We start from the raw sequence: 8312 nt of genomic DNA on the forward strand, positions 1-8312 counted from the left end.
CACCGAGCAGGGAGCCCGACAGGGGACTCGATCCCAGAACTAAAGGATCATGACCTGAGCCGAAGGCAGTTGCTTAACCAACTGAGCCACCCAGGTGCCCAGGATGAGGTTTTATTATTTATTTATTTATTTATTTATTTATTTATTTATTTATTTTCAGGATAAGGTTTTAAAGTGTCCACTCAGGGGGCGCCTAGGTGACTCAATTGGTTAAATGTCTAACTTCAGCTCAGGTCATGGTCTCAGGGTCCTGGGATCGAGCCCTGCATCATGTCAAGCTCCCCACTCAGCAGGGGGTCTGCTTCTCCCTCTGCCCCTCCCCCCACCCCCATGCTCTCTCGCCCTCTCTCTCTTAGATAGATAGATAAATGAAATCTAAAGTGTCCACTCAAATTGCTTGTTAGTTGAAAGGGAAAAGATACTATGAAATGAGGAAATTGGATGCACTTTGACAGAGCGACCACTGAGGGGCAGAGAGACATCAAGTGCCTTCTGATGTGATGCTTGAGAAAGATGTGTCACTTATGTAGTATTCCGGTCAGAAATGCATACACTGAATCTGATCAGGAAGAAACATAAGGCAAAGCCAAAATAAGGAACATTCTACCAGAAATTAGGATATGGACTCTGGCATCAGAATTCCTGGGCTCAATCAAAAGGAATGAGATCTTGCCATTTGCAACGACGTGGATGGAACTGGAAGGTGTTATGCTGAGTGAAATAAGTCAATCAGAGAAAGACATGTATCATATGACCTCACTGATATGAGGAATTCTTAATCTCAGGAAACAAACTGAGGGTTGCTGGAGGAGGGCGGGAGGGATGGGGTGGCTGGGTGATAGACATTGGGGAGGGTATGTGCTATGGTGAGCGCTGTGAATTGTGCAAGACTGTTGAATCACAGATCTGTACCTCTGAAACAAATAATGCAATATATGTTAAGAAAAAAAAAGAAGAAGATAGCAGGAGGGGAAGAATGAAGGGGGGAAATCGGAGGGGGAGACGAACCATGAGAGACGATGGACTCTGAGAAACAAACTGAGGGTTCTAGAGGGGAGGGGGGTGGGGGGATGGGTTAGCCTGGTGATGGGTATTAAAGAGGGCACGTTCTGCGTGGAGCACTGGGTGTTATGCAAAAACAATGAATCATGGAACACTACATCAAAAACTAATGATGTAATATATGGTGCTTAACATAACAATAACAATATAAATAAATAAATAAATAAAAATAAAAACGTATACACTCAAAAAAAAGATTCCTGGGCTCAAACGCTAGCTCCACTAGCTCTGTGACCGTGGGCAAGTTACCCTCACAGCCTCCATCTCCTCATCTGTAATCAGGATCACTAGCAGAACCCACCTCTCAGGGGAGTTGGGAGGACGGGCTGGGAAAATGCACACAACGCAGAGTGCCCTACATACGGAACGCGCTGGGGAATGGTTAGCACCACCCTGGCTTCCTTCCCTTTGTTCTCAGAGAAAAAAAGTGCCCAGCTAGGGTTTAAGGCTAATTTTCAATTCCATCTCCCCCTGTTATCTTCTCAAACTTTTTGCATTGCTTTATCCCTTCTTCCATTTGTCTCCCTCTTTACCAGCAACTTCCCTGTAGCCTAAAAACATACCAAGCCTCTACTATCTTTCAAGAAAACACAAAATCTTCGACCATTCTTTACCATCTCCACTGCCTCCCACCCAAAGCTCTCCCCTCCCTTCATAAAAACCACCATTGATTAGAGGCCTGCTATGCACCAGGAACTTTACCCTACATGGCAGATAGCCATGATATGCATTTCACAGATGAGAAAATTTGGGCTGAGAGAGGATTTGAACCTAGATCTGCCTCATACTAGAACCGTCCAGTTAGGTGGCCATGGAGCACTTGAAATGGGACTAGTTCAAACTGAGATGTGCGGTAGATGTAAATACATACCATATTTCAAAGACTTTGTACAAGAAAAAAACACTGTAAAAGATTTCATTGACATTTTTATATTGATTATATGTTGAAATAATTTGGGGGTATTTCAGGTGAAAAAAATATATTAATAAAGTTAACTTTTGGGGCTCCTGGGTGGCTCAGTCAGTTAAGCATCTGCCTTCGGCTCAGGTCATGATATTAGGGTCCTGGAATCGAGCCCCATGTTGGGCTCCCTGCTCAGCGGGGAGTCTGCTTCTCCCGGCACCATCAGGAATCTGGGCCTTACTGTCTTCCAGCTCTGCCACCTTTGGTGCCAACTTGGTCCAACTTTGTTGGCTGCATAGCAGCAGCAGATCCAGGCAAAGCACCACATTTAACAATGCCCAGTGCTAGAGAACATTCTTTTTCTTCTTTTTAATAACCTCTTTCGTTTGGAACAATTTTTGTTCTACAGAAAAGTCACAGGGGCACCTGGCTGGCTCAGTCGGTGGAGCAGGCAACTCTGGATCTCGGGGTTGTGAGTTTGAGCCCCATGTTGGGTGTAGAGATTACTTAAAAATAAATCCTTCTTTTAAAAAAAAGATTTGATTTATTTATTTGAGAGAAAGAGTAAGAGATCACGAGCAGGAGGGAGGGGTAGAGAAAGAAGCAGACTCCCCGCTGAGCAGAGAGCCCGATGAAGGACTCGATCCTGGGACCCTGAGATCATGACCTGAGCTGAAGGCAGCCGCTTAACCGACTGAGCCACCCAGGTGCCCTTAAAATTAAACTCTTAAAAAAAAAAAGGTCACAAAGATAACAGAGTTCCTATATACCCCTCACTCTTCAGTTTCCCCTAATATCATCATCTCCCATTACTGTGGCCCATTTGTCAAAATCAGGAAAACATCAGTACATTACTATTAACTAAACTCCAGACTTTGTTTAGACTTCACCGCTTTTTCCTTTAAAGTCCTTTTTGTTGGGATGCCTGGGTGGCTCAGCCGTTAAGCGTCTGCCTTTGGCTCAGGTCATGATCCCAGGGTCCTGGGATCAAGCCCCCCCCCCCCCCCCCCCCCCCCCCCCCCCGCATCGCATCGGGCTCCCTGCTGAGCAGGAAGTCTGCTTCTCCCTCTCCCACTCCCCCTGCTTGTGTTCCCTCTCTCGCTCTCTCTCTGTTAAATAAATAAAATCTTGAAAAAAAACCAAAATAAAACAGAAGAGATGAATACTTAACATGATAAAACATAACTATTTTCAATTCAAAAACTAGCATCATGTTCACTGGGAAGCACGAGAAGTATTCTCATTAAAGTCAGAAACACAAGATGTCCACTGTTACCATTATTACTTAATATCGTTCTGGAGTTAATATCCAATTTAATTAAACAAATAAGCTAAAGAAATATGTATTTATTCCTAGAAAAGGGGGTAATAGTAAAATTAATATTTGCAGATGATATAATTTAATACCTGGAAAACCCATGAGAATCAACTGAAAAACAATTACAAACAAAAAGAATTCAGCAATTCAGCTATATACAATGTTTATATACCAAAAAATTACTCTCCTATATATAAGCAGCCAATTAGGAAATACAATGGAGGGGCGCCTGGGTGGCTCAGTCATTAAGCGTCTGCCTTCGGCTCAGGTCATGATCCCAGGGTCCTGGGATCGAGCCCCACATCAGGCTCCCTGCTCAGCGGGAAGCCTGCTTCTCCCTCTCCCACTCCCCCTGCTTGTGTTTCCTCTCTCGCTGTGTCTCTCTCTGTCAAATAAATAAATAAAATCTTTAAAAAAAAAAAAGGAAATACAATGGCGTAAAAGACCCCATTTACAATAGCCATCTAAAACAATGTGACACTTAGGAGGCCTGGGTGGCTCAGTCGGTTGAGCATCTGATTCTTAGGTCAAGGTTTCCAGGTCAGGTTGTGGGATCAAACCCCAGGTCTGGCTCCGTGCTCAGCATGGAGTGTGCTTGAGAGATTCTCTCTCTCTCCCTCCCCCTCCCTCCCCAGTGCTCGTGGGCACACGCTCTTTCTCTCTCAAATAAATAAATAAAATCCAAAAAAATATGACAACCAGAATGTGAAATCAGAAATGTGAAATGTCCAAAAGAAGAAAAAAGTTAAATGCCAGGAATACAAAAGTGTTGACATATGGAAATATTCTTGTATGTAAGACTAAATGTCATGAATATGTCAATTCTCTTTAACTTCAAATGCCAATTTCATGTGAATTTAAATTTCAAGCAAAAATACTAATTAAAAAATTTGTTAGGGCAAGCTTATTTTGAAGTTCAAGTGAAAAAACTGAAAAAGCTGGAAAATTCTGGAAGCAAAGAATAATGAGAGACTGGCCCTACCATATATTAAACCATAGCCTCCAATATTTAAAGTAGTTTGGTATTAGGTTATAAATAGATAGATAAATGAATCAGAAAGTCCAACAATAAGAAACAAAGAAGTGCAATGAAGAGAAAAGAGTTACAACCATAAGAAGGGAAGGAAGGAAGGAAGGAAGGAAGGAAGGAAGGAAGGAAGGAAGGAAGGATGGAAGGAAGGACGGAAGGAAGGAAGGAAGGAGGGAGGGAGGGAGGGAAGGAGGGGAGGGGAGGGAAAGAAAGTCCAGCAATAGAACACAGTGCATTAAAAATTGTATATAATTGGGCGCCTGGGTGGCTCCGTTGGTTAAGCCACTGCCTTCGGCTCAGGTCATGATCCTGGAGTCCTGGGATCGAGTCCCACATCGGGCTTCCTGTTCAGCAGGGAGTCTGCTTCTCCCTCTGACCCTCTTCCCTCTCGTGCTTTCTATCTCTCATTCTCTCTCTCTCTCAAATAAATAAATAAAATCTTTAAAAAAATTGTATATAATTAAGGGCGACTTCAAATCAGTAAGGAAGAATTCTTCATTAAGAGTTTTTGGTAGCAGGGCGCCTGGGTGGCTCAGTCCTTAAGCGTCTGCCTTCAGCTCAGGTCATGATCCCAGGGTCCTGGGATCGAGCCCCGCATCGGGCTCCCTGCTCAGCGGGAAGCCTGCTTCTCCCTCTCCCACTCCCCCTGCCTGTGTTCCTTCTCTCGCTGTGTCTCTCTGTCAAATAAATAAATAAAATCTTTAAAAAAAAAAAAAAGTTTTCGGTAGGGATGCCTGGGTGGCTCAGTTGGCTGAGTGTCCAACTCTTGATCTCAGCTCAGGTCTTGATCTCAGGATCATGAGTTCAAGCCCCATACTGGGCTCCACACTGGGCATGGAGCCTACTTAAAATAAATTTTTAAAAAAAATCGAGTTTTGGGAACATGTATATAGCTATTTGGGGAGAAAAATCAATATATACCAAAGTAAATTGCAGGTGAATCCAAAGTTTAGATATATAAAGTAAACCCATATAATACTTGGATAAACTATTAAAGAATTTAAAATAGATAGAGAAGTCTATAAATATATGAGGGCTCTAAAAAGGATGTTTAAAACAAAATATGCTTAATATTCAAATTGTGCATTCTTGTGTGTGTGTATGATTGTGTTCTTGTCATTGTTAAAATTAGGTACGCTGACACCAGGGCATTTCAATCTCAGCACTATAGACATCTGGGTCAAATAATTCTTTGTTGGGGTGCCTGAGGGCTCCGTCGGTCAAGTGTCTGACTCTTGATCTCAGCTCAGGTCTTGATCTCAGGGTTATAAGTTCAAGTCCCACGTTGGGCTCCATGCTGGGCGTGGAGCCTACTTCAGAAAAATTTTTTTCAGGGGCGCCTGGGTGGCTCAGTCATTGGGCATCTGCCTTCAGCTCAGATCATGATCCCGGGGTCCTGGGATCAAGCCCTGCATTGGGCTCCCTGCTCCATGGGAGGCCTGCTTCTCCCTCTCCCACTCCCCCTGCTTGTGTTTTCTCCCTTGCTGTGTCTCTCTCTGTCAAGTAAATAAATAAAATTAAAAAAAATTGTTTTTCAATAATAATTCTTTGTTGTAGTAAAAGGGGCTTTGCAGACATATTAAATTACTGATCTTGAGACAAAAAGATTATCCTGGGTTACTCGAATGAGTCCTAAAACTCCAGGGTCCTCATAAAAAGGAGGCAGGAAGATCAGTCAGAAGAAGAGCTGTGATGAAGAAGAGGTCAGATCGATGGAGGAAGGGGCCATGAGCCAAGGAATACAGGCAGCCTCTAGAAGCTGGAAAAGGCAAAGAAACAGATTCTCCCCTGGATCCTCTAGAAGCAATACAGCCTTGGCAACAGCCTGATTTTAGCCCTGTAAGACTTATTTCAGACTTCTGACCTCCAGAACTGGAAGATAATAAATTTGTGTCATTTCAAGCCACTAAGTTTGTGAGAATATAATAGCAATAAGAAACTAATACAGCACCAGTACATTACATAATAACTCTCAAAGCAGCATTGTGGTAAGAAATACGATACTGTTTCCTCTGCCCGGGGGTCATTTGCCCTTTCTGCCGCTCAACCTGCCCCCGGGGCCCAACAAGGTGTCACCACTTTTTCAGCCTCTCTCACAACTCCATGTGCCTTTCCTTTGATTTCAGCACCTCAATTTCCCTCCCTCTCAACCCTTCCCCCAGCCGCCCCCACTCATGTGCACTCGCTCTTTCTCTCTCAAATAAATAAATAAACTCCAAAAAAGGGTGACACTTAACCAGAATGTGGGGGGAGGGAGAGAGAGATTCTCTCAAGCACACTCCGTGCTGAGCGCAGAGCCAGACCCCGGGCTTGATCCCATGACCTGGAAACCATGACCTGAGCCAAAACCAAGAATTGGATGCTCAACCAACTGAGCCACCCAGACCTCCCAAGTGTCACATTGTTTTAGACGGCTATTATAAATAGGGTCTTTTACTCCACTGTATTTCCTAATTGGCTGCTTATATATATGAAAGATTTTAATTTGGGGGTATATAAACATTGTACATAGCTGAAGACAGACACTTAACCAACTGAGCAACCCAGGCGCCTCTAAAGATTTTATTGTTAAGTAATCTCTACTCCCAACATGGCACTCACACACACAACCCCGAGATCAAGAGTCGCATGCTCCACTTACTGAGCCGGCCAGGCGCCCCTTGACTTATTCCTCTCACCACTTGAATATGGATCACCAACTACAACTCCCCATGTTGAACTCCATCAGGGAACATCACTGATCCAGATCATAGTCTCTGTGAGTTGCAGAGTACACAGCTCGGGCAGCTGGTATAACAAACCTATACGTTTTGCGCTTTGCTTATCTATGATACTGGCTTCAGTTCCCTTTCTGCAGATTCTCCCAAAACTTTATGGGTAGCTTCTGCTTTGCACCATTGGAGAATACGGTAGAGCAGCCTGCATTCCCCACCCACCCATCCTTGCAAGAGGCTCTACCTCTCAGTGCCCACAAGCATCGGTGGGGCAGACAATGGATATTTTCTTGGCACCACCAATGCACAAAATCAAGAAAAAAGAGTGCTCTTGGTAGATGGTCTCTATTGGTAATTAATTATTGTCTGGTTAGACACTATTGTCAGTTATCAAATGTACTGATGTCTAAATAATTTCTGGATTCAGTTAGAAGCAACTTGTAAGTTTCTTGTAATTCTAAAAGCTACAATTTAATATATATATGCATATATATTTTTTAAAGATTTTATTTATTTATTTGAGAGAAAGAGTAAGCACAAGCAGAGGGGAGGGGCAGAGGGAGAAGCAGACTCCCTGCTGGGCAGGGAGCCCAATGCGGGGCTCCATCTTAGGACCCTGAGATCATCACCTGAGCCGAAGGCAGACACTTAACCGACTGAGCCACCCAGGCACCCCTACAATTTAATATACTTTTGTGAGCCAAGCTGGGTAGGCATATTATTTCATTCAATCCTCACAACTGTGTGGAGTAGACATTACTATCCTTATTTGTCTAAGAAGGTTCAAAGGGGTCCTGTGACTGCCTACCATCACATAGTTAATAACTAGTAGAAATGGAATTTAGACCAGGTCTATTAGCCTTCAAAGACCATGCTCCTTCTGGCTTTATAAACTGCCCCCCAGTACCACCTAGCACCATGCTGAATACAGGATAATAATAATTAAAACTGGGGTGCCTGGGTGGCTCATTCGTTAAGCGTCTGCCTTCGGCTTGGGTCATGGTCCCAGGGTCCTGGGATCGGGCCCCGCATCGGGCTCCCTGCTCCGCAGGAGGCCTGCTTCTCCCTCTCCCACTCCCCCTGCTTGTGTTCCCTCTCCCGCTGTGTCTCTGTCAATAAATAAAATCTTTAAAAATAGTAATAATAATTAAAACTATTTCAGGGGCTCCTGGGTGGCTCAGTTGGTTGAGTGAACAACTCCTGATTTTGGCTCCAGTCATGATCTCACGGTCCTGAGAGGGAGCTCCAAGTCAGGCTCTGCTCAGTGCAGGGTCTGCTGAAGAT

This window comes from Eumetopias jubatus, unplaced genomic scaffold (genome assembly GCF_037043125.1).
Source record: "Eumetopias jubatus isolate StellerSeaLion01/CBP00866 unplaced genomic scaffold, mEumJub1_p1.0 scaffold_13, whole genome shotgun sequence".
NCBI classification, from domain to species: Eukaryota; Metazoa; Chordata; class Mammalia; order Carnivora; family Otariidae; genus Eumetopias; species Eumetopias jubatus.